Consider the following 25,620-nt stretch of genomic DNA (forward strand, 5'->3'; position numbering starts at 1 on the left):
CAACAGTTGACAAGTGTGTTCACTTTAATTAAGTGAAACAGATACCGCGGTGTAGAGGCAGAGAATGTGGCATCGCTGCTGCACCCATTACACCCGCCGGCTCGCATTTCTGCCTTCCTGTAATTTGTCTGAAGTATTAACTAAAAAAAAAAAGTCGTGGGGTGGGAAAGGGGAGAGGAGAGGGGCTAAAAAAAAATAGATGCCGTCTAATTTTTTTTTTAATAAACATTTTTTAAATTCAAAATTTTGCAATTAAAAAGGCGAGCCTGCAAGCGGCGACGAGAGCACGTACAAATTGCCCGACGTCACCGGCAAACCGCTAAGGATTTATTTTAACGAAATTAGTTTTTTTTATTCCCCCCCCCCACCCGCTAAAACGGATAACTTTTTTCCCCTCCTTCTTCTTACCCCGGAGTAGTTTTTTTTTTGGGGGGGGGGGGGGATTTTTTTTTGCCTCGGAATGCGATTCATTCGCCGGGGTTATGCCCTGCAAAGCATCACCAGTTAAGGGAGCCCTTTGTCAGCTGTGCCGGGGCCCCTCTTAATTGATGAGCCCCCCTTTTCGTGCCGCACGACGGCAGGCTTCCTGCAAGCGCGGAAGCTTCGCAATTAAAGTGGCGGCAGAATTTTACCTGCCGCACGCACCGGGGTTTTATTTATTCATTTGCTCAAAACCGCGCCGCGAGTTCAAACAAAGTGCCCGTTGAAAAATAGTGTGCCGTGGAGGCGGTGCTTTCGTTTCAAACTTTTTTTTTTTCTCCAAAGGGAGATGGGCGAGGGCCATAATCGCACCGTGATGCAACAAAATCCGACCAGGGGGCAACCTCAACCGTCGGCCCCATCGTTCCACCGTGCCCGCCGCCACCTCCGTGCTCAAAGCCCTGCTTCGCTCGCAGCGTCTCTCCTCCGCTTTGTTAAAGCCTTCGTTGTACGGGCACCTTTTTTGTTGTTGCTTATTTAACGGCCGAACTGGCGAAACCCATGGCGCGTCCGATGTCAAAACCCACTGGCGGAGCCACTGCCACTGTGTAAGCATATTATTATTATGTTCCAGGGACTCTATGAGATGATAGGACAATAGTCTGAGTCAATAATTGGCAATATGTAACGGCAAAGCAGTTATAAGTGACTCACAGAATTGTGAGCAGTTGCGTACACAGTACACGACTTCACCTTCAGCGAGCGCGATGCCGATCGCACAACGCGGTTCGAATTCGACCCTCGATCGATGGCTGCGCCATCGCCGCACACGCGTCAAATAGAAAGCAAAAGGACAACTCCTTACTTACTAACAACTCCTTACTTACTAACAACTCCTTACTTACTAACAACTCCTTACTTACTAACAACTCCTTACTAACAACTCCTTACTTACTAACAACTCCTTACTTACTAACAACTCCTTACTTACTAACAACTCCTTACTTACTAACAACTCCTTACTTACTAACAACTCCTTACTCACTAACAACTCCTTACTTACTAACAACTCCTTACTCACTAACAACTCCTTACTTACTAACAACTCCTTACTTACTAACAACTCCTTACTAACAACTCCTATCTTACTAACAACACCTTACTCACTAACAACTCCTTACTTACTAACAACTCCTTACTTACTAACAACTCCTTACTTACTAACAACTCCTTACTAACAACTCCTATCTTACTAACAACACCTTACTCACTAACAACTCCTTACTTACTAACAACTCCTTACTTACTAACAACTCCTTACTTACTAACAACTCCTTACTAACAACTCCTTACTTACTAACAACTCCTTACTTACTAACAACTCCTTATCACTAACAACTCTTTACTTACTAACAACTCCTTACTTACTAACAACTCCTTACTTACTAACAACTCCTTACTTACTAACAACTCCTTACTTACTAACAACTCCTTACTTACTAACAACTCCTTACTTGCTAACAACTCCTTACTTACTAACAACTCCTTACTTACTAACAACTCCTTACTTACTAACAACTCCTTACTTACTAACAACTCCTTACTTGCTAACAACTCCTTACTTACTAACAACTCCTATCGTGTTTCATTGCTGGAGGGGTTGCCCTCCCCTACCTGAAAATCCTGGCTCCGTCATTGTCTATACCGCTCTCGTTCTTCGCGGCAGCGTGCGCTCTGGCCGTGGCGTTAAAGCTGCCTTCCTGGCGACGGTGGCGCCTTAAGGAGGCCCTCTTCATTAAGGACACGGGAAAGTATCTCGACCGTCCTTCTATAACTGAACACGTCCTAGTAGGCGTTCAGCACACGGGAGTTTTTTGGGGGGAGGATTCGGGGCCACCGAGCGATGTGGCCCAACAAACTGCCGCCGCCAAGCGCACTCGATTGTGACGTGCACAAAGCGTCGATTTTAATTACGAGCGCACCCTCCTTCCAATGGTCATTAACTGGACACATTCGCCCACAGCACTGCCTTAGAAAAAACGATTAGATATTTTTTCATAATAGGCGACGTTTTGGGCCATTGTCCTTCTCCGCAGCACCTTGAGAGACCAGAGAGAGAGGCCTCTCTATGTGCTGCGATTAAGGGCTATTGGCTGAAACGTCACCTATTATTTTTTATTTTATATACTTATATACTTTTTTTTAACGGCCACAGTGTTGTTGGCGAATGTGGTGGCCGGGTGGCTCTGGGCTCAGAGTACCGAGCCGACTCCGTCGAATTCCTGGGTTCGAATCTCAGTTTCACCAAACGATTTGTTCCAAGGCTACGGTTCGGGGGGGGGGGAGGGCGGCGACTGAGCCGAGCAGCGACGCGTTTGCTGCACGTTGTTGTGGTCTACGGTTGGAATCTAACGGCCCGCCCTGGTGAATGCTGCGAGTGGATTGGCTAAATAATATGCGCCATCTTGCTTTGCAGCGGATGCAAAGATCCTGTGACGTTATTGAAAAAGGGGAGGCCATTGTGCGCCGGCGTGACGGGCAAAACTTGCAAAAAATTCCCGCAAATTATGCACAGCGAAAAATACATTCAACGTGCATACGTACGGAGTGCGGTAGTTTGCGACGTGAAAGGGGGGGGGGGGGGTAGCAGGCTTGGGATGGGGCAGGAGGAACTTGAGCCATGGACCTAAACCCTCGCCTGGAGAGATCTAAACAATAAAATATCCCAATTGTGCATTCTGCAATATGCCACCCAGCGAAGCAGATGCGCTTTTCCAGTGGCACCTTCTAAAAAGGCCCTCGCGTCGTTTGGGGGAAAAGTTCCGGAGGATGACACCATGCAAACTGGCTCTCTGCAGTGGCTTCAACAGGCCTCGCTCACCCGCCACTAGGTGGCGCTCCTCTACTATAAGAGGGCATTGCGATGTGTACATCACCCAGCAGTTGACTAATCATGGCTGATCATGATGAGTTATGTGTATATATGTTAGAGCTCTGACATGGACACAGGCTGGACTGAGTGAAAAATATTTTTTTGTTCAAATTAAGTGAGGAATTTTTGTTGTTGTTGTTGATGATGATTGAACGAAATCGAGCTACATCCATCTCTCCACGTGTCCATTTTTAGCTCATACGCTAATCGAGCTTCCAGACCGATGTTGTCCAGCAGCAGCGCTTGTCGAAGTGGGCAAACCCGGCAACTGCTTTCGATCTTCTCGGTCTCATCAGAGTCAGGCCTTTTTTTTTAAAAACCAACACTGCCGAGTTCCCAGATTGTTATTGGCAAAAGCACTCCATTTATATGCAACGTGGCCCAAGCACAAAGAGCAATATTATTTAGAATATCACAGATTATTTATTTATACGCGGAGAGATGGATGGAAACGCGTTTATTTATTTTGTTACCCACACTACCGCTGATCTAGAATCGGCAGTGCAGAGGCACGGCGCTCCGCGCGCTGCACTGTGTACCTGGTGACCTGAATTCCATTCTCCGCCCCACCGCATGCAGCAGTGGCAAGGTGATATTCGAACTGGGGGCGGGGCTTCCCTTCACCAACCCCGCACGGACCAGCGCGGCGAAGTGCGATCAAACAATCCCTGTGACAGACTCGCAGCGCGGAGGCCGTCATCCAGCAGTGTATTGACAAAGGGGCCGTGAAATTCAATGGCCGCAACAGTGCCCGGCGAGTTTCTTAGATGCTTTCAATTTGCGTGCTGAGACCATCAGGCCGCTTTAATCGTGGGCGGGTGGCCTGATTTAATGTCTGTGTGACGACTCGCCGACGCGTTATATGGAGAGCCACTTTTATTCATAGAGTTTACAAAATAAGAACGCCCCTGCTAACGATATCCACAATGAGGGACCCAAGGCTTCGTGACTGTCTTCCAGCTAGTATCTTCCTCCGAACGTCCCCCACTCCTCGTGCCCTCCCCTTATATCTCCCTCAGCCGCCTTTCTCGAACCTTCTCGTCAAGTTTTTACCTCGAGCCAATCCCCGTCCTTTCCCTTTAACGGATCCTTTCTGTGTTTCCGTTCAACCCCCCTTATTCTCCAATCCCTTTAAAAGTCTGCCCTCCCGACCAATCACCGTGGAGGCCTCTTTCCTCCAATCGGAGACCGTTTTTTCTATTTTTAAACAGCCGTTTAGGCTGCATATGGCTTGGGGTAATATTTCGGTCATTACATTTGTAAGTGTGTGTGTGTGTTGAACTTCTTTCGCACCGGGAAATTGTGCGGGAACTCATGGGTAGGGTGGCCTGGTTTAATCATGGGTGGGTGGCGACCTAGTTTTCGGACCCAGGATCTCGGTGGTCACTGGCCCAGTCCTGTGACATTTCCAATAGCAGTCCCCCCCCTGAATTGTGGTGCAGCAACGCTGTGGATGTTGGAGGTGTCCTACGCTACAAGAGAATGGTTCCTGGTGGTTACGTATGTATGTGCCTATGTATGTTGAACGTCTTTCGCACTGTACGTAGCCAACCGTCGATAACCGGAGGTTTCCGGGTGGATTAGAGACAGGATCCACGACGTTTACCCGCCCCCCCTCCACTTTGTCACGGATAAGAGGACTTTTCCTGCATTATAATTATCATCATTGTCTGCCAGTGGCTCAGTTCTAAGCCGACTGCGTGCACTACTCGACATTTTAAATGTTCCATCATCAGTATAATCAGCGTTAATGTCATCTCGTTGAGCACGGAAAAATGTGGACTAAAAATACCGTAATAAAAAAACATATGTAGGAGGTGTCTCTTCGCCGTATCTAAAAATGTTGTGTCTGTATACTCATGACACCCATAGGGGGCTGTGTCCCTGGGCCACCTGTCCCCCCCCCCACTCCCCACCGCTACACAATTATGAACATTATCTTCCGAATGATGATCACTGACGACGATCACTTGAAATCCAAGGTAAACAGAACTCAAGTAGCTCATAATGTTTGTCACCGTAGCAGCGCGTGCGATAGTAGATACGCAGATACTTTCTGCTTGAAAAACAATTACTCGAGCAGGCCATTGATATCGCGTTCCCTGGTCTCGTGGCACATTGCTGGATGAAGGCCTCCTTTCAGTCGGTGACATCCTTCACGGTCCGGTGTTGCGACGCATCATTTCCCCGCACCTCCGATTAACACCGTTGGCTACGTACGCGGTGTAAAAGAAGTTCAACACGCACACATACGTACAGTCCATCATCGAGCTTCTGCACGCCAGCCGATGGCGTCATTCCGGGAGTAGTGGGGGTGGGGGGGGGGCAACTGGGCCGAGCAGTCGCGTGTTTACCGCAAGTTGTTGAGGTCTGTGTTTGGAATCTTAACGGCCCGCCCTGGTGAATGTCGCGAGTGCGTTAAACAAAGGCTATGCGCCATCTACCTTTGCAGCGGACGTGGAGATGCCGTGACGTTATTCCAAAAAAGAGTTAGGCCATTGTGCGCCAGCGTAACGGCCCAAATTTGAAAAAAAAAATCCCGCAAAATATGCACAGAATTCATTGACCCCTCCTACAAAAACATGGCAGGACCCTCTTGAAAGAGAGTCATGAGACTCAGTGAGGCTTTCCTGGGTAAAAATAAAAAGCGTCGAGGTCCAAATATGAAAAATTACCCGAAAATTGCATGTTTGGGTTCAAACCACGTGGTGATATCCACCCCCTACTGACATACAATCCTCATCTGTTAAATACAGGCGCCTTCGTGATTAGTCCTTGCCTTGTAAGAACGGTGCGAATGCCCACATGTGCAAGCGAGTGCTCGTAGGTTTAACACGTAGGCTTTCGCGACCAATATCATCCATAACACAGGTTTTTTGTTTGGCTTAGATCGCGTAAATAATCAATCATCATTTATGCGACCTAACCCAAAAAAAACCGATATTTTGGAGTGAGTATCTGCGCCCAATGGTCGTCCTCTCAGGCACGTCCCTTCTTTCGTGTCCCCTTGTGCTAAACGGCACTCGCATTCGAACGGGCCCGACGTGAAAGCACATTGGGGCCCCTAATTTTTTTTTTTAAATTACACGCAAAGCTTCCGGTACGCAGCCAAAAAAAATAAATGTAAATATACATTGCAAACGAAAGGCCGCTTAATGGCTCTCAGTGTCCCAACCCTCGACCACCTCTGGCCGTAAATAGGAAGTCATGTTTCAACAGCTGGGTATAAAAAAAAGAAATGTGTTTTTGTAACATGCATTGTAACCGTATATCTGCAAAGCTGCTGTAAAAAGGCACGAATTAGGTCACGTGCGGAGTGTGCCTACAGAGGCTAATTGTGCCCTTGGCCTGCTCACAGATAGGGCCTGTGTGCAAGAAAGGCGGCCTTAAAGAGAACCTCACCAATAAACGCCCGAGATGGGCGGTGGCGGCTACGCACGTGGTCCTGTGAGGCAGCAGCGAGTTTGGTGGATCACCGCACAAACGCTGTGAAACTCCCTTCCTGTGGGTGTCGAGGAGGTTTGCTGTACCCCGGCTCGCCCCGGACAAGGCAGAACAGAAAATGTGGACAAATGTCGTCTGTCCCATCCGTACGGGATAGAGTGCTGCCCCCTCGCATGCATGGGTTTTCTGCGGGTGCTCCGGTTTCCTCCCACAAGAAAACACTTATTCATTGGCCGATGACACCTTGGTATATAGAGGACCGCAGAGCTTGGAGGCGATGGAGAGGGGGGGGGGAGAGAGGAAATTTGGCACCGGCTCACCGCATGGCTGCTGCTGCCTCTCCCGCTCGTCTTTGTGGTTCTTCCTCGCGCCTCCGAGTCGTTCCCTCCCTGCGGGAGCGAGTGCATACAGCGTTACACGTTGAGATCATTATCATCACCATCATAAAAATAGGAGAGACCTTTGCCCAGACGTGACGACGACAACGACGACGACGAACTCGAACGCTCCGACCGCGCCTCGCGGAGGCGGGGCGGCCGGCTCTTTGTGACGAGCGTCCAACGTCACCAGGGCACCAGAGGGACGCGATCGGGTTACGCCGGGTGGGCGGCCCGGGTTGAGCGCGCGGCACTTTGCAACACGAGGCAGGTCGCACGGGCAGCTGCGGGCGCAGCTGCCCACGTGAGTCACACGGCGACATTGACCCCGCGCACAGCACGAACGCGTGCGCCGCAACGCCAGACGCGGGTGAGTTTTGTGAGCACCGAAGACGAATGGAATATTCGGAAAGCACGGTCGTAATCAGGCGAGACGTGAAATGGCTCCGGACGAAAATAAACCAGTTTTTTTTCCCCCTCTTCAGGTCAAGATTGAAGGTTGTCAAGCAGAGGTCGAACGCGTAACACGGCGACGAACTGGCGGGGTAGGAAAAGTTGTTGTTGAGTTGTAACGTTTTGACCCGCCCCTGACTGGACATCTGTGAAAAAAGAGCTTCATAGCTCATCGGATTCCTCCGGTATGAATAAAGATTCCGATTGTTAAAAGCTCCGCCGGTGCGAACGCAGTCTGAGAAAACAGTGGTTGGCAGATGCGTGACTTCACTGCGTAACAATGAAACTGCGCGAATCACTTTGCTGCCCAACATCACGAATCCAGATTGAGTAATGAATAAGAACACGAGAATGTGCGTCGCGTTTCAAAGAAAACAAAATAGCTTTTTTCGAGAGAAAAAAATATTTCACGACGCTAGTTCAGGTTGGCGTTCGGGTGGTTTGTTTGGTTTACCTCGATATTTTTTCGTGGTTTATTGATGGCTTTTGAATTACCTTCATTGGACAACACGCACACTCGCATTTAAAGAATACCTGAGTTGTAAAGTCAGTGTTCACTAATGCAGACAATTGGAATGTGTTTTCAGCTGACCAACAGAACAGTTCCCTCACTTTCGTTTGAAGTGAAGCATTTAAAAAATAAACGTTCAATGTGCCCCTTGACCTAATCACCTGGAATCTGCCCGATGTCATTGGATCAAAGCGGTGTTGAGTCTGGATATTGCCAGCAAGGGCGGCTATCCTACATACAACTGGTGTCACAAGGCACCGCAGCCCAATCTATTATTGGGCTGTACAATGCTCCAACAGTCATGCTGTCTGCTTCCGCCAACCCCTCGCTGACCAGCGCGGGAAAGAATGGTCAAAGAACCCGCATTTGCCCGTGCGGCGTTCGCAGGCTTGCCCATTTAGCGGCAGACTGATCATTGCTTATGACGAGTCCAATTGCGCTGTCGGTGGTGGCTACGCGCGTGGCCCCTGTGAGCCAGCAGCACTGTGGAAGCAGCGAGGGTTGGCGGACTACCGCACCAATGTTGCGAAACTCCCTTCCCGTGGGTGTCGAGGTGCCTCTATGGTCTGGCTCGCCAGGAGGAGGCAGTAGAGCAAGTAGACGAATCGCAATCTGTTTCTATCTGTATGGGGATAGAGTGTTGCCCCCACCCGCTCTCCCCCCACCCCCCCTCCCGTGTGTGTGTGTGGCTTTTCTCTGGGTGGCTCCGGTTACCTCCCACTTGTATAATAAACACGAATTATCAATTAATTGACTGAAAATAACTGAGACATTAAAGGCCCATTTCAGGACCCTTCTGAAAATGAGTCCCATGACTCAGTGTGGCTTTTCCTGAATAAATAAGAAAATTTCGTAAATTATGTGACAAAGAAAGTTCCCGGTGGAACTCTCACAGTGAGAAGTGCACCCCGGTGTGCGGAGAACGACTCCCGGAAGATGACATTGCGGAACTACTACCGAGGTCACTTCCATAGGCCTTACACTTGTGGAGTACCTCACAGGTGTGCTGAGGTTTTTTTCCCAATTATTTTTTGACAGGCCACCAAGGACACATTGAGTCACCCATCCGCGAATGCCCAACAGACCCAAGCGCACGCTTATCCGAGTCGTTGTGGGTGACGTCACGTCGAAGCCACCCAGTCGTTACTCATCGCAGAAGAATGAAGCCATTACTTCCCGCAATTATATCCCATTTTGCGCCTCTTTAAAATAACACGAAAACCATCGCTTTCATGATGCGAGGCTGTGGGTGTTTTGTGTACGACAAATTGACCCGTGCCCACATCCACCCAACTCGACCCACAAAACATCATAATTTCGAACACTGTGTAGCACCATAAGTCACAACCTGTACCCGGTGGCCCTTTGTAGGATAACTTTAAAGATGTATTTCATGATAACAAACATTTAAAGCATCCCACCGTCATGCTAAATCTTCACGGGAAGATACGATTGAAAATAAAGTGGAGATAATTGTAACAAAGATGAAAAATAAAAGATATAATGAAACCCAACGTCAGTCAGCTGCCGGATGAAGGCCTCCATCGTGCTGCGTCAATCGTGAGAAATGTTTGACCATACTTCACCACGCTGGTCAGTGCGGGTTGGTGAATGGGATTGAGAGGGAAGGACCGGTTCAGATATCGCTCACTAAAAATCAAACTCAAGGAAGCTCGGTACATTGCGCAGCGCGCTAACCGCAGCGCCACCACTCCCCCCCACCCAGCCCTCTGCCCTAACACATGACAAAAAAATGAAATGACACACACCACATATGCGTAGTGTTGTAATTACTTTACTCATTACCACCCGAGCATAATATAATATCCCAACGCAGGTGGTTTGGGGAAATAAACGCTCCGTAAGCGTCATTATCTTTAATCTCTCGGATAGAGTGCGCAATTGTTTTGGAGCCCTGTGCCTCCCTCCTGAAGGCAGGTGTGGTGGTAACGTGAGCTTGCCCCCCCCCCCCCCGCCGCAACGCAGCCCACTTGTGCTTGGACGGAGAAGGAAGGGGGGGGGGGCGATGGCTGCAGCGTAGGGCGGCTGTAACTCGGCACTTGCCCGCATTTTGGCCGGGCTAAAAAGGGTGGCACGGGCAAGCTGCGGCAAAGCTTAGCTTTGACGCTCGTCACCTTCACGATGCATTATTCACTACGAACCCTCGTCTTTATGACGTGAAACTCAAAACACACCGAGCATCGGTTGCAGGTTTCCCCCGAAACTCCAGCTGCCGCCTCTGTCCAAACCTCACGCTTTAAATGGACACGCCATGGCTTTGTTGATCAACGGTGGGTGTGCAACCCAAACCTATGGACCGTATAGTAAACCATTCTCTGTTTTTTTTTTACGATCAGAGGAAACAAGAAGATGCTCGGTGTAGTCGGCACTTTGCTTCGTTCATCATTTCGTTTTTTTTAATGCTTTGCTTTATGTAACCCCCCCCCCCCTCCCTTTTAAATGAAAGATTTCACAAAAGATGTCACGTTCTGTTCTCCTTACCCCTTCCCTCTCTACCCCCTCTCTCTCGCTCTTTCTTTTTTTTCTCTGAAGCCCTCTCTCGTGGCTAGCAGACATTGGCAATATATATCATATCTGATCGGCGGGTCGCGTGTGGGGTGGGGCAAAGTGTGGATACTGCCGCTTCTTCCAAAATGTGTCGCTCGCGCTGGAAGACGATTTTCCAATGCTCTCCCACGGAGCCAATGCTTACCTGCAGTGGCGTGTTAGTTTTTACCGATGTAATACACCACCGGATGTGCTGCGCGCAACGGAAACACGTGCTGGATATGAAACTGGTGCAAACAATGATTGTAAAGCCAGTTTATGCAAAGCGTACATATAAATACAAATATTACGCGACTAATAACGGTAGTGAGCTTAGCCCCACTTGTAGCCTTTAGCGTCACGGTCACGTGGAAGGCGAGTTACTCGGTTCACTGATGATGCTGGGGGATCGTTGTGTTTGTCAGGGTTTAGCATGAGGCATAAAGCAACGTATACATATGAAAGAATAAGAATGGGTGTTTAACCCTTTTTGGCAATAAAACAGGTTATTAAGATGTTCACACACCCAATAGATACCTTCTGCAAGGAATCAAGTCTGCATTGATCACACGTGCTTGTGGTGGACATGCAAACAAAACATGCTCTGATATAAAGTGTGCGTCGTCTTTGAAACCGATTGGCTTACCCCAGAGACCGCCTTCTTCATGGTCTAGTCTCACCACCAGTGTCAGAGCAGAGAACGCAAAAAGGCGAACAGTGGATTTTTATTTTGGCTTCTCTGACCCCTACCCCACCGCCACGAGTGAAACCAACCAATCAAGCTATGCGCTCACATTTTATTTAGAGGGGGGGGGGGGGATAAAAAAAAGTGAACATTGAAGCGTAGAGAGAGAGATGCACGCCATTGACGTACGCTCAGAGACAGAACGAGGAACGCTCAGGATTTGAGAATGAAATGCGGACGAACTACGTCGTTTTAACACGTAGGAGGCGTTCGCGAGCAGTATTATAATAAGAGGTTTTTGTTGGGTTCGATCGCGGAAATAAACGTGTCGTTAAAACCTCCGCCATCCGACACAGCCAATGGTAACGTTTGTCACGTGTGTTGGAGAGTAAACCCAGAAAATGTATTTATTTTACATTAAATTAACATATAATTAATATGTAATTAAATGTTAAAAATAAATGTTGTGGGTTTACTTTCCAACACACCGGTGTTGCTGAACTCGCAACGGATTGGCACGTTTTGTTTACGCGACAAACCTTGCTAATAGGCTGTGTCGGGTGGTGGCGGGTTTAACGACGCATTTATTTTTACGCGATCTAAACCAAAAACCTCTAGTATGAATGACTTAATTAAACCCATTGTGAAACCAGTTCAGATATCACTCGCCACTGATGTTGGCCGTGGAATCAAACTCATGGTTAGTGTGTGGGTTCACAGCCCAGTGACCGAACTGATGTGCCGCTACTCCGCCCTTTAACGTAGCAAATAGCCAACATCAATGCACATTCCATTACATAATTATTATATGGTCATGTTAATACGACATTTTAAACTTAAAATTTTTTGAAAATAATTTCGCCTGCCCAATTTTATGAGTAAACACAGAGTGTATGTTATTTAGAATTCAGGAAAATAATGTTTTGATGTTTGAAGACATGGCTTATATATATTTTTTTATATTACCCCATAATGTTTTCCTCTGTACCTATCCCTCATTGCATTATAACCCTCGAAAGTGCATGAAAAATATGAAACATGTTTTCCGTAAACAGCACTCTCCTGCAACATTCTGCGCACGGTTGGCATTTTTAGAGGCGGTAAAATCGGCTGGGGAATGGCAATAGCAAGGCTTGTTAAGTAAGAAAGATCGACCCCCCCCACCCCGCGCCAACACAACGTTGGTTATACGACTATATATGTATGCACGGGTGCGGCTTTAAAAGCATAAAGTTAGGCGACAGCACCAACCCCCCCCCACCCCCCAGCCGTTACATTTTAAGGGCTCGTAAATAAGTTTGGCACGGGACTACAGAGGCGGTCGGTGGGGGTGGGGGGCGCGGTCAGCCACCGCTTTTGGGGCCGCGTGCGTCTTACGTGTCTCTCTCTCTCTCGCTCGCTCCTCGCTGTCTCTCTCCCCCATGGATCCTTCCCTACGCTCCCTCCTGAGCTTTGTCCACATGGCGTAAATCTTCTGGCGGGGGGGAGGGGGGGGGGCAGTTTTGGCGGCGGTTAAGGAGTTTTTGGGGAGAGAGAAAGAGAGATATCAGAGGTCAGAGAACCTAAAGACGAAAGCGAAGACGCAGCGCCAGCCCAACGTCTGCTGCTGTCCACGCTTTACGTACCCAGCACAGAGAGATTGAGTTTCACCGCAATGCCCCCCATACATTACATTTACAGCGGTGTCATTACTACCGCACCACTAGATTATTGCTGCTGCTATTATTACTATTATTACGTAGCCGGGTGCCGTGGCTCAGCGGTGAAGTGAGCGGCTCGCTATGGGAAAGCTGCGAGTTCAAATCCTGGTTCAGAGTCAACTCAGCCAACCATCTGTCCCCGGTCAGTAAAATAGGTACCGTTTTGTGGAAAGTTCAAGAGGTATTTGTCCTTTGGTTATACCTGCCCCCCCCCGCCCCCCTCAAAGCAATGTGTAATTTCTAGATTTAAAGCGTTCGTGACTTCAAGGATCCATACTCTTTGGTTCTATTCGGTAAAGTCACGTAGGTAAAAAAGAAAACAACAAAAATCACGACGTTTCGGCCACAACACAAGCGGCCTTCATCAGGTGAAAGGACCAGACTGTCTGGAGGACAGCGCTGTCCTCCAGACAGTCTCGTCCCTTCACCTGATGAAGGCCGCTTGTGTTGTGGCCGGAACGTCGTGATTTTTGTTATTTTGTGTTTTTTTCACCTACGTGACTTTACCCAATAGAACCAAAGAGTGTGTAATTTCTCCACCATTGGCTAACGAGCTGCTGTCAATGGGAGATGGGTACCGCCTCAATGCTCATTTTGTGCAGGAAATTATATTGACTCGGCCTTGCGTCCATCACCGCCTGTTGTCCCGTGGCTTTAGATGCAAGAGCATGTGGGTCGCCAACAGGCAGATCGCTGGGTCGCCAACAGGCGGATCACTGGGTCGCCAACAGGCGGATCACTGGGTCGCTAACAGGCGGATCACTGGGTCGCCAACAGGCGGATCACTGGGTCGCTAACAGGCGGAACACTGGGTCGCTAACAGGCGGAACACTGGGTCGCAAACAGGCGGATCACTGGGTCGCCAACAGGCGGATCACTGGGTCGCTAACAGGCGGAACACTGGGTCGCCAACAGGCAGATCGCTGGGTCGCCAACAGGCAGATCGCGGGGTCGCCAACAGCGGATCACTGGGTCGCCAACAGGCGGATCACTGGGTTGCCAACAGGCGGATCACTGGGTCGCCAACAGGCAGATCGCGGGGTCGCCAACAGCGGATCACTGGGTCGCCAACAGGCGGATCACTGGGTCGCCAACAGGCGGATCACTGGGTCGCCAACAGGCGGATCGCGGGGGTCGCCAACAGGCGGATCGCGGGGATCGCCAACAGGCGGATCACTGGGTCGCCAACAGGCAGATCACTGGGTCGCCAACAGGCAGATCACTGGGTCGCCAACAGGCAGAGCACTGGGTTGCCAACAGGCGGATCACTGGGTCGCCAACAGGCAGAGCACTGGGTTGCCAACAGGCGGATCACTGGGTCGCCAACAGGCAGATCACTGGGTCGCCAACAGGCAGATCACTGGGTCGCCAACAGGCAGAGCACTGGGTTGCCAACAGGCGGATCACGGGGGCGCCAACAGGCAGAGCACTGGGTTTCCAACAGGCGGATCACGGGGGCGCCAACAGGCAGAGCACTGGGTTGCCAACAGGCGGATCACTGGGTCGCCAACAGGCAGATCACTGGGTCGCCAACAGGCAGATCACTGGGTGGCCAACAGGCAGAGCACTGGGTTGCCAACAGGCGGATCACTGGGTCGCCAACAGGCAGATCACTGGGTCGCCAACAGGCAGAGCACTGGGTTGCCAACAGGCGGATCACGGGGGCGCCAACAGGCGGATCACTGGGTCGCCAACAGGCAGATCACTGGGTCGCCAACAGGCAAAGCACTGGGTTGCCAACAGGCAGATCACTGGGTCGCCAACAGGCAGAGCACTGGGTTGCCAACAGGCGGATCACTGGGTCGCCAACAGGCAGATCACGGGGGCACCAACAGGCGGATCACTGGGTCGCCAACAGGCAGATCACTGGGTCGCCAACAGGCGGATCACTGGGTCGCCAACAGGCGGATCGCGAGGTCGAGAACCTGTGGCTCCGGAACAGCATCCACCTCCGGATTGATGTACAGTGTATTTTCACCCGCTGGTACCCCAGAGTTTGTGTCGATTCAAACAGACTCGGATGTGCGAATGCAGTAGCCTGTCGTCAAAAAGCAACGAAGGGGCAGCCCTGCCAAGCTTGAGAGATTTTATGGGACAGGGTGAATTCAGGTTGACCTTTGTCAATCCACGCACTGGATAAAGGCCTCTTTCCCTACTCCCTAGGATTCTTTGACCACACTCTCCAATGATGTTGGCTGTGGCCGGGAATCAAACTCAAGTAAACCAAAAATATTCTTACTACTAACAACATTATCTAACCCAAAATAAACTAATTATGAATCTAAGTATTGGTCGTCAAAGCCGATGTATTTATTTTCGCCAAATAACTGATAGTAGTATACACAGCGTTGCAATGGATTTAACCACCAATTTCCGATCGAATTTCACCAAGTGCAAAATCCGTTTCAACCATCGTGAAGCGGTGGATATTCTAGGAGGGGCCCTAAAAAAATCTGAGACCCGGAGATGTGGACAAGAGACCAAGATGGAGGTTTTTGTTTTTACAAATTTTTATTTTACCAGGTAAGGCCCACTGAGTTATATCGCTCTTTTTATATTCAGCGCCCGGGTCACAAATTATAGCGCAACGATGTGGCTCATTACGTGTAAATTCATAGCAGCCAAATACTCTAAACGCGTGACGTTGATTCTTAATGTGGAGGGAAAAATCGGAGGACCCGGAAAAAAATCCATGCGACCAAGGGTAGAGAGACACACACATTCCAAATATAGAGGCGTCACAGTTGGGATCGAACCTACGGCCTCCTGTATACCAGGCAAGGTAGTTAACATCTCCTAGCCACCGTGGCGCCCCATCCACCCAGTTCCTGCGTGTAAACTGATTTCGTCGCTCCATCTCCTCCCCGGCGCACGTCCTCTTTGATGCAGCTTGCTAGCCACTGCACCAGCACTCCTCCTATATCTTACACGTGCGGCAAAGGAAAAGTGGTTTGCATATACGCAAACATGCTGCTCGTTTTTTTAAAATATAAAAATCACAGTTGCTGAGCACAGGGCCCCAAAGGCCTAAATTTCCAAACAGCCAGCAACAAACAGCACTATTGAAGGTGTAATGACAACAACGAATGCGTTGCTTGAATTAAGCAAGGTTATACAATCCTGAAGAAAAGATTATGTATTTGGGAATCAAATTCAGGCTGCCGGATAAATAAAAACAAGAAAAACACCAACAACTCGTATGTGGGTTTAAGCACGGAAACCCAATTTTCAGGCGATTGCCATTGTCCAGTGGCTTTTGTTCCAGAGACAAACACAATGACCGTCCGCCTCGTGTCCCAACGATTCAAATTAAAGACGTCCATTTCGCCATCTACAGTATTAGACTAAACACCGCATTCGAGACCCAAATATCGCACACATCCTGGCTTTGACGTTCCTCTAACACGATGGAGAAGCCATCGACCGCATGAGAACACCAACAGGCCGAAGCTGCACTACATCTCCTCTTTCATTATAAACGGAAAACCAAAAGGCAATCCACAGGTTACACACACAGTGGACCACAGAGTAAACCCACAGTCGCTTGTGCTCCTTCAACGGAGGAATCGCAAGACGATGCAAACTCTCTCCTGAAGCCCTCTCGTTGCAAGCAGACCGACACTTAACTCCTGAACACGTCGCCGCCGTCGTATGCAAGAGCAGAATATAGGAGCAGATCGCGCAAACGGCATCCGTATTACTGCACTCGCTAAAAAATGCACATCTGGGTGTGCGTGTGCTTGTACATGTGTCCGCGCTGCGAAAGATAACGGGCTTATTTTATACCCCGTTGGGGCACAGATTCATCAATTGCCACGCAGGCTCTCTTAGCGAGGGCCTATTTGACGCCTTAAAAAATACACACACACACAAGAAAAATCTTAAGTCTCGGTGGTAAGAACATATTGACCTCCAAAAGTACGCAGACATCTATCAACGGAGTTTCTGTGGGCGCAGCGGGCGTATACAGCAGCAGCAGCAGCGGCAAGCCGGCGGCGTTGTCTAAATTTGTTTATTAATTCTTATTCGTAACTTTGAACACAAAGGCACCGCGGGCACAGCTGCGCTGTGCGCCGCAGTTAATGGCTTTAGAATGAACTGGGTACAAATATATGCCGGCGAATATGTAAGGCTCCATTTCACGCAAACGTAAAAACAAGATATAGCGATAAGCCAAATGCGTTGTACGTATATTGCGAATGAAGGGCAGTCAATCATCGGGACTTTGCGAGGAGATGCCAAGAATGGTGGCGATGAGAACAAAAATCGCCGACCGGAGTTATAGTTGGTCTTCTTACGTCGCGAAACAAACACTACACGAGTCATAAAGATTTACCCGTGAAATTATATTGTGCATCATTGATGTGAGAGCTGTCTCATTTACAGCTGTAGCAATTGTATATTGTTCAACTGCGTGGAAACCAAAGTCATCGGCTTATACGAGATCGCCGGACCCTCAAATTTCTTGACGTGGATTGCACGCAGCAACCGAACATGGCAGACTCATGCCCGATTGCAGGCCAGGTACTGAGTCGCCTTGTGGCAGACAGGAACAGCTGCCACTCGGGGTGCCCTTTCGAATCTGTTGTTCAGATAATGAAATATGATGTAAAGTGGTGTGAAACTTCCCGGCTTATAGGGTGCTGTATCAAAATTAAGTCGTGATTTTTATTTTTTATTATCCCTTGAACGCATCCCAACAATACGAATCTATGATCTGTGAGCGTAGAGATTTGCATTGTGAGTTTGAGTATCTTATCACAGTGGTGGAATGGTCAGCGGCACAGGACGTCCACAATCCAGAGTTCGCCAGGTCAGGTTCGTTTTCTTGGCGTGGGCATTGAACCAGTGGGGGCAGAGGTTTGATAATTTTATTTAGTTATTTAGATTTAGGCTGTACTCAAGAACGCAGGCCCATCGCTGCGGAACGTTGGGCCACAAAAAAAGCAACCCGCACGTGAATGTCCACCAGGCCCCATGTTCCCGACACGTCCTGGTTGATGAGGGGTGGCGAGGGGGACAGATAACCCAGGGAAGAGAGGGGGGTGGAATCTATCGTCTCATTTAATGGGAAAATCTCGCCGGTAGAACATTCGTTTTTTTGTAACATAGGGGAAGGGGATGGGGGAGTGGCAGGTTTCTCAACTTACGTCCGCTTCTGTCCACCCAGCAGCATAAATGGCTTCACCACAGCGAGTCGATTGGCAGGTGTGGTGGTGTGAAGCGAGCCGCACCTCCGATTAACGACGGTTGGCTACGTACGGTGCGAAAGAAGTGCAACATACATACATACGTACAAGTAAAATATGGATACTTTCACCTCTTTCAAGACATCTGGCTAACGTGGAAGAGTAGGCCAAAATGCCCCTGGACGGGCCCTCTTGAGCTCTCTCGAGTGAAGGCCCTTCTGCCAGCAGTGGTGTGAACAGTTGCGGTGTTGTGCCTCTAACAAGTTTACCTGTTAGACATAAATAACATTTGTTACGATCGTTTGATTTCTTTCACCACGTACAACCCTTTGGCAAGCGGCTTCTGGATGAAGGCCTCGGCCATGCTGAGTTGGTCATGAGAGTTGTTTGGACATCATGATTTTGACACTAACGACATTTTATCTAGTGCCATGACGTGGAAAGCCATTACAAAGGGCGCTGACCACACCTCAACCACACTGGTCAGCACGGGTTCGTGAAGTGGCAACACTCTTTCAGATATCGCTCGCACACTCATAATGGCCGTGGCCTGAAATCAAACTTTTGGTCAACCAGATTCACAGTGCATATCGCATCACCGCTCAAAGGCGAGGATGATGTTGACGCGACTAATGTCCAATTTCCAAAACTTTGATCAACCACGCTCAATCAACCACTGGGATGGAGGCATCCCCAAAGCCATCAGCATCTCTCACGATCCTCTGTTGGAAAAATCGATCTCGCACCCGTGCACGAATCGATTTCATCGCTCCATCTCGTTGGTCAACATCCACTCGGATTGCCGGTCGAGGTCATAACCTCCTGGCTTGCCAGGGTGCGTGCGGCAGTACAGCAAGTGGATTAGATCCCATCTATATCTTATCTGTAAGGGGACCGAGTGTCATCCCACACTCCCACGTGGGTTTTCTCCAGATACTTCGGTTTTCTCCCACATGTGTAATTTCAAATTCAATTGGCCAAACATCTCAATGTAGGGCCGCAGAGCCTGGCCTTGTCTGTGACTTTCCTGGGCTCCTGAATCGAAGTGAACAAACACTGTGCATGTTACAAAATCTAAATTATTATTATTCCACTCCTTCGCTACCATTCAATATTATTTACCATCGGCCATCACCCCTCCCTCCGAGCGACAGCTCTCCTGCTCAAACTCACTTATTTTTGTTCCTTAGTTTGAATTACGTCCTTTAACCCACACATGCTCTCTCTCTCTCGTCCACGTGTCGCCCCTCCGCACATATAGAGCACATTGTACGAACATGAGACGAAGCGTCATACACGGGTCGAGCAAGTGAGAGAGCGTACGCGGGGAAAAATTCGCTCCGGAGAGTGAGGTGAGGAGAGTGGAGGAGAGTGGAGGAGGGTGGAGGAACGGGGGGGGGGGGGCGGGAGGTTGGACATGGGTTGTGGAGGCAGGGAGAGAGTGTAAGTATTTTTTAAAGCGCACAATGCCAACTATTTACAAGCGAAAACCCAGGGCTCGGGGCAAAGCGGCACATGAAAACTGGAAATGGGCCATCAACGCTTCCAGGTGTTTTGTGGTCGCGTTGCTTCATTTGGAGTATTTTTTTTGGCTTTTTTTCCATCTTACAACCCATTGCGCCCCCCCCGCCTCCACCTCCCACTCCATCCGCTGCCACCCCCGCCATCCACACCCCCCCCCCCCCACCTTTAAAAGGGTCAGCTCACCGCTCACCGCCCCCGCAGCCTCGCGTGAAATAGCGGAGGAGCCTGAGGTGGAGGTGGGGGTACATGTTGCACGAAGTCTCGTGCCATCTTTGTGTTGCCAGTTCCACGGCCCACGGTTTAATCAACCGCCGGACTCCGCAGAGGAACGAGGGCAACAACAACGGCTCCAGTGTTTGCCTCAACCCACAGGATATTTCTGTTGGCTCAGCAGGAAAGTGATATTTTTTTTCGTCTGCTCTCTCTCCCCCCTCTCTCTCTCTCCTCTCTTTGCCCCCCCCCCTCTCTATTTTTTACGGTGTCTTTCTTGTGTTTTTTTTCTTCTTAAAAGAAACCCGCTGCCATAAACCTGGAGCGAGCGTCTGGGGCACAACGGATGGGAGGAGGTGGAATTTGCTTGTTTTGACAGAGGCCCGCAGGTCGTGATGGATGTGAAACCAACACAATTATGAGAGTGAAAGGCTTTGCGCACACAAGTACAGCGCCAAAATACGAATAAAAAAAAGCGAAGTAAATCCGCAGTAGAAATATATATAAAAAAATTATAAGGATATTTTTTGGGGGGTTTTTGGATTTTTTAATTATAGTCATTACTACACTTAAACATTTTCAGAAAAGTCCTTCAGGAGTTTATCCACACAAAAAGACCATTATTATTTTTTAAATTATTAACACTATGGCAGTAACTGCATGTGGCATATCTGAGCCCTTGGTAGTTGATATTTGAGTCAAAGGAAATGTTAATGGCTACATTTAACAGTATTCAAAGTATCGAGTGTATTTACATGCGTCTCGTATGCGCACGTACTTCATAGACAACCGAATATTAAAAAGTGTTTTTTTTGGAGGGGCGGGCGAGCGGGCGGGCGGAGGGCACAGAGGTAACAAGGATAAAAAAAAACATTAGAAGTTTTAGTTGGGGCGGAGAGTGCACGAGGCTCCCGTGCGCTCCGCTCCGCTCGCTGTGGCTGCAACCCATCGGCTCTGATTCTTAGGCAGCGTCGGCGAGCGAGGACTGAGCGGGCCGTGACCTTGATGTTGACTTTTGACCTCGGAAAACTTTAAATCGTTCGTGAGGAAACCCGGGACCCACCCAAGTGTGGAAGGGGGAGTCGCACGACCCCGGTCCTTTTTGAGTGGGTTCTTACGAAGGGGGGGGGGGGGGTGGGGGCAGCGAGGGGGAAGGACAAACACAAATGCATGAGAGGGATTTGGGCGGGAGGTGGCGTCGCCCGTGTGTTTCTCTTGGGCTTGCGCGCACTGACCCGTGAATCACTTGTGGAAACAAAGGCTCTGCTTTATGAACCTCGGGGCTGCCGTCCACTCCAGAGCAGGAGCAGGAGCCGCAGCAGCAGTAGCAGCTGCAGTAGCAGCAGCAGCTTGGGTTTTTACAGACGATGGACACTAGAGGTCATCATTGCCACTCGTGCCCAAGCAAGAAGTCGTTAATCCGCTACCACAATGTTCTCGGAAGAGATTTTTTTTTTGCAACGTTGGTGTTGAACGCTTCTTTACAACGAGCGGTGGGCGCAGTAATTAGCGCACTGCGCCGTGAAGCAAGGCCACCTGAGTTCGATTCCAGCCGGCCTGGGTTCCACCGGACTGCCTCGCTGACACGCACCGATGACCAGCATGGTGAAGTGGGGTCAAACAATCAATGTGTGGTAATCGCGGTTGTTGGAATCGTGTATTAATTCTATGCAGGGTATTAAATTAATGTATAGTGTGGAGCAGTGTGGGTAACAACACTGTACTATGACCTTGACTGGACAAAGTTCGGTTTTTGGTCACGGCTAACATCAGTTGTGAATGATGTTCGAAACAGTCCGGGTTCGAACACCCATTCGGTCAAACAACTACCATGACTGACATGGCATGGGAAGGCTTTCATCAGACAGTGGATTTACAAAGGACTGTAAATAGTTTATTTTTGAACGATTTATAAACACACAAAACAAAAAAATATCCCTCATTTAGTCTTCAACAAGGCTGTTGGGACGAATGTTATTAACGAGCACCTATTGAGGCTGGCACGGCACGGCACACGAGGTGGGTGGGTGGCCAGCACTATGCCTAGCCGCCTTTGTCTCTCCAGTGCTGATGTTGATAAATGGACGTCGATTTTCGTGGGATCCACTGTTCAGTCCTCCTTTTAAAATGGCATCCGCCTGCTCGTGCCACCTGCTGAAGGCAGGCAACCCCACACAAGCCACGCCCTGGGCGACTCGACTGATTATGCCAATGACGTCAACAAGCCCCGCCCATCACCAGCCGCACACGTGGGAAAACAGAGGGTGGGACTTATTTGATTTCGTTCCCCAACTATTTTCGCGCTATCCGATGGATCGAGCATTCGCTTATCGGTACATTAAACAACTTAAATAATCGTAAATGATACATAACTGTTAATTATTATTTCGATGATTTTAATAACATTTTTAAATAACTAATATATTTAAATAATCTATTAGTTATTATTTTGGAATGCATCAAAGAGAACGCCCGCTAGAGGGGAGATGGAGCGACAAAATCGGTTTACGCGCAGGTACTGGTTGGATAGGGCGCCACGGTGGTGAGATGTTAACTACTTCGCCTGATATACAGGAGGTCGTGGGTTCGACCCCGACCTTGATGCCTGCTGTACATTTGGAGTTTGCGGTGTCTCTCTCTCCGTGGTGAGATGTTAACTACTTCGCCTGATATACAGGAGGTCGTGGGTTCGATCCCGACCTTGATGCCTGCTGTACATTTGGAGTTTGCGGTGTCTCTCTCTCCGTGGTGAGATGTCAACTACCTCGCCTGGTATGCAGGAGGTCGTGGGTTCGATCCCGACCTTGATGCCTGCTGTACATTTTCAGTTTGCGGTGTCTCTCTCTCCGTGGTGAGATGTCAACTACCTCGCCTGGTATACAGGAGGTCGTGGGTTCGATCCCGACCTTGATGCCTGCTGTACATTTTCAGTTTGCGGTGTCTCTCTCTCCGTGGTGAGATGTCAACTACCTCGCCTGGTATACAGGAGGTCGTGGGTTCGATCCCGACCTTGATGCCTGCTGTACATTTGGAGTTTGCGGTGTCTCTCTCTCCGTGGTGAGATGTCAACTACCTCGCCTGGTATACAGGAGGTCGTGGGTTCGATCCCGACCTTGATGCCTGCTGTACATTTGGAGTTTGCGTGTCTCTCTTTGTGGTGAGATGTCAACTACCTCGCCTGGTATGCAGGAGGTCGTGGGTTCGATCCCGACCCTGACGCCTGCTGTATATGTGGAGTTTGCGTGTCTCTCTTTGTGGTGAGATGTCAACTACCTCGCCTGGTATGCAGGAGGTCGTGGGTTCGATCCCGACCCTGACGCCTGCTGTATATGTGGAGTTTGCGTGTCTCTCTTTGTGGTGAGATGTCAACTACCTCGCCTGGTATGCAGGAGGTCGTGGGTTCGATCCCGACCTTGATGCCTGCTGTACATTTGGAGTTTGCGGTGTCTCTCTCTCCGTGGTGAGATGTTAACTACCTCGCCTGGTATACAGGAGGTCGTGGGTTCGATCCCGACCTTGATGCCTGCTGTATATTTGCAGTTTGCGTGTTCTTCCCGTGGGCGGGTGGATTTTTCTCCGGTTCCTCCGGTTTTCCCTTTAACATTTAGAAACTACTGTGTGTTTAGAGTACTTTGCTGCTATACATTTGCGGCCAGGTCGCTTCTGAAAAAGGGATATACAGCTCAGTGGCCTTTACCTGGCAAAAGTAAATCAGTAAATGCGTCATCGCAGAATCGTGGTGAGAGGTGGCAACGGCTTGGGGGAGGCCTTCATCCAGCAGTGGAATGGGCCATGGCCGAGCCACCGCCGCCGACGACGATTTCAATGCAAAACAAATGTCGAGGGGTCCACACAAACGACACGTGTCCACACAATACCTCTTCATTGTCGGCGACTGCACTGGCGGGGGTGGTGAGTAGGGGGGCGGGGGGGGGCTGGGAGAGGGCGGGGGGGTAAGCGGCGAAGTCGGCAGCAATCGGGATTGTTTGGGATTGTTCCGCGACCTGCCTCTGACTCGCGGGAACACATTGACGCCGCTTCGCGAACAAAGGCGGACGGAGCGCTCTGCTCTGGCAAAGCGCACTGCGGCGGAGTGGCGAGCACGCATCCACACACGCACACACCACACGCGCGCACACCACACACACACACACCACACACACCACAGGCACACACAGCACACACACCACACACACACACGCGCGCACACACACCACACGCACACCACACATGCACACACACCACACACACACCACACACACACACCACACACACGCACACACACACACCACAAACACCACACACACCACACACACACCACACACGCACAAACCACACACCACCATACACACACCACACGCCACACGCACACCACACGCGCGCACACACACCACACGCACACACACCACACACACACCACACACGCACACACCACAAACACCACACACACTACACACGCACAAACCACACACCACCACACACACACACCACACACACCACACACGCGCGCGCTATTATTATAATTATTTTTAAATGTCCTTTGCTTGCCATAGCAAATTTTAGAAATACATTCAAATTTTTTTGTGCCAATGCGACCTTACGTATCCCCCCCCCCCCCCCGTTTTGTTTTGTTTCAATCATCGGCGTGTTGCGATGGGGGGGGAGGCATAAATGGGAGTAAGAAACGGCACCCCGCTCGATGACCTCAGCGGGATTGTGTTTCAAGCCAGTCCAGTTGACGCGACCTTGCGTCTTACAACTTCCTAGCTCTGTGGAGTAGTTTCCTCTCCCCTAACAATGAGCTGACATCAGGCTAAGTTTTCCTATTGCGCGGCGACGCGAGCCGGGGTCGAGCCACCGTCTCTCTATTCCAGGATGTGCCCAATGTGTTGCGTTCTTCCTGTCTCCCCATTAAGGGCGACTCTGTGGACAACGCGTGGTGTATTATTTTCACTTGCGCTTCCTTCTCTCTCGCTTCGGGATGCTTCTGCTGCTGCTGCTGCTACTACTGCCGCCACCGCGATGTATTGGTCGGCGGCGCACGAAGGGATGGGGATGGGGTGGCTTGCTGTCCAGGGGTTGCCGGTTGGACAAAATCTCCCGGCGTGGCGGTTGCAACGATGGTGATAAAGTTTATTAAATCGCCCTCCTTCCTTGCCGACCGCCCGTCCGCATCCCTCTGTCTACCCGGCGGTATAAGGCGGCACACCACAGTTAAGACAATCTGCGGGTCGTGGTGTGGGTGGGGTAAAGTGTGGGTACTCCTACCTCTTCCAAGACGTCTGGGCCAGTGTGGAGGAGTAGGACAAACAATCGCTTCTAATGCGATCTCTGCAGAGCTCGCATTAGTTGGGGCTCTTCCGCCAGCAGGGCTGTGAGTAACAAGTTGCAGGGCTGCACCTTTAACCTTTGATCGGCCTTCTTCTGAATGCTTCGTTAATAATTTGAAGTGTGCGGAACTTCGTTGCAAGAATTCGAAATGCACCACCGCTCACTTTGATGGGCATGCAGACTATAGCAAAATGTGTCAAAGTGCCTCTCAAAATAACAACATTGAAAGAAAAAAAACATCATGAGAATAAAAATATCAACGTGTATTTTAAAGTCATACATGAGCACGTCATTGCA

At 49.7% G+C, this 25,620-nt stretch overlaps 1 long non-coding RNA gene across 1 annotated transcript in view; it reads right to left on the reverse strand.

Moving 5' to 3' along the window:
* Positions 1-1,591: 1,591 nt before the first annotated feature.
* Positions 1,592-25,620, reverse strand: part of LOC116946934 (uncharacterized) — a 166,375-nt gene continuing 142,346 nt past the window's right edge. The window contains exon 3 of the long non-coding RNA XR_012945520.1: positions 1,592-7,185. This is a non-coding gene — a long non-coding RNA (uncharacterized LOC116946934). The remainder of the gene's footprint in view (positions 7,186-25,620) is intronic.

The sequence above is a fragment of the Petromyzon marinus genome, chromosome 28, assembly GCF_048934315.1.
Source record: "Petromyzon marinus isolate PM22_M1 ecotype Great Lakes invasive population chromosome 28, UKy_Petmar_22M1.pri1.0, whole genome shotgun sequence".
NCBI classification, from domain to species: domain Eukaryota; kingdom Metazoa; phylum Chordata; class Hyperoartia; order Petromyzontiformes; family Petromyzontidae; genus Petromyzon; species Petromyzon marinus.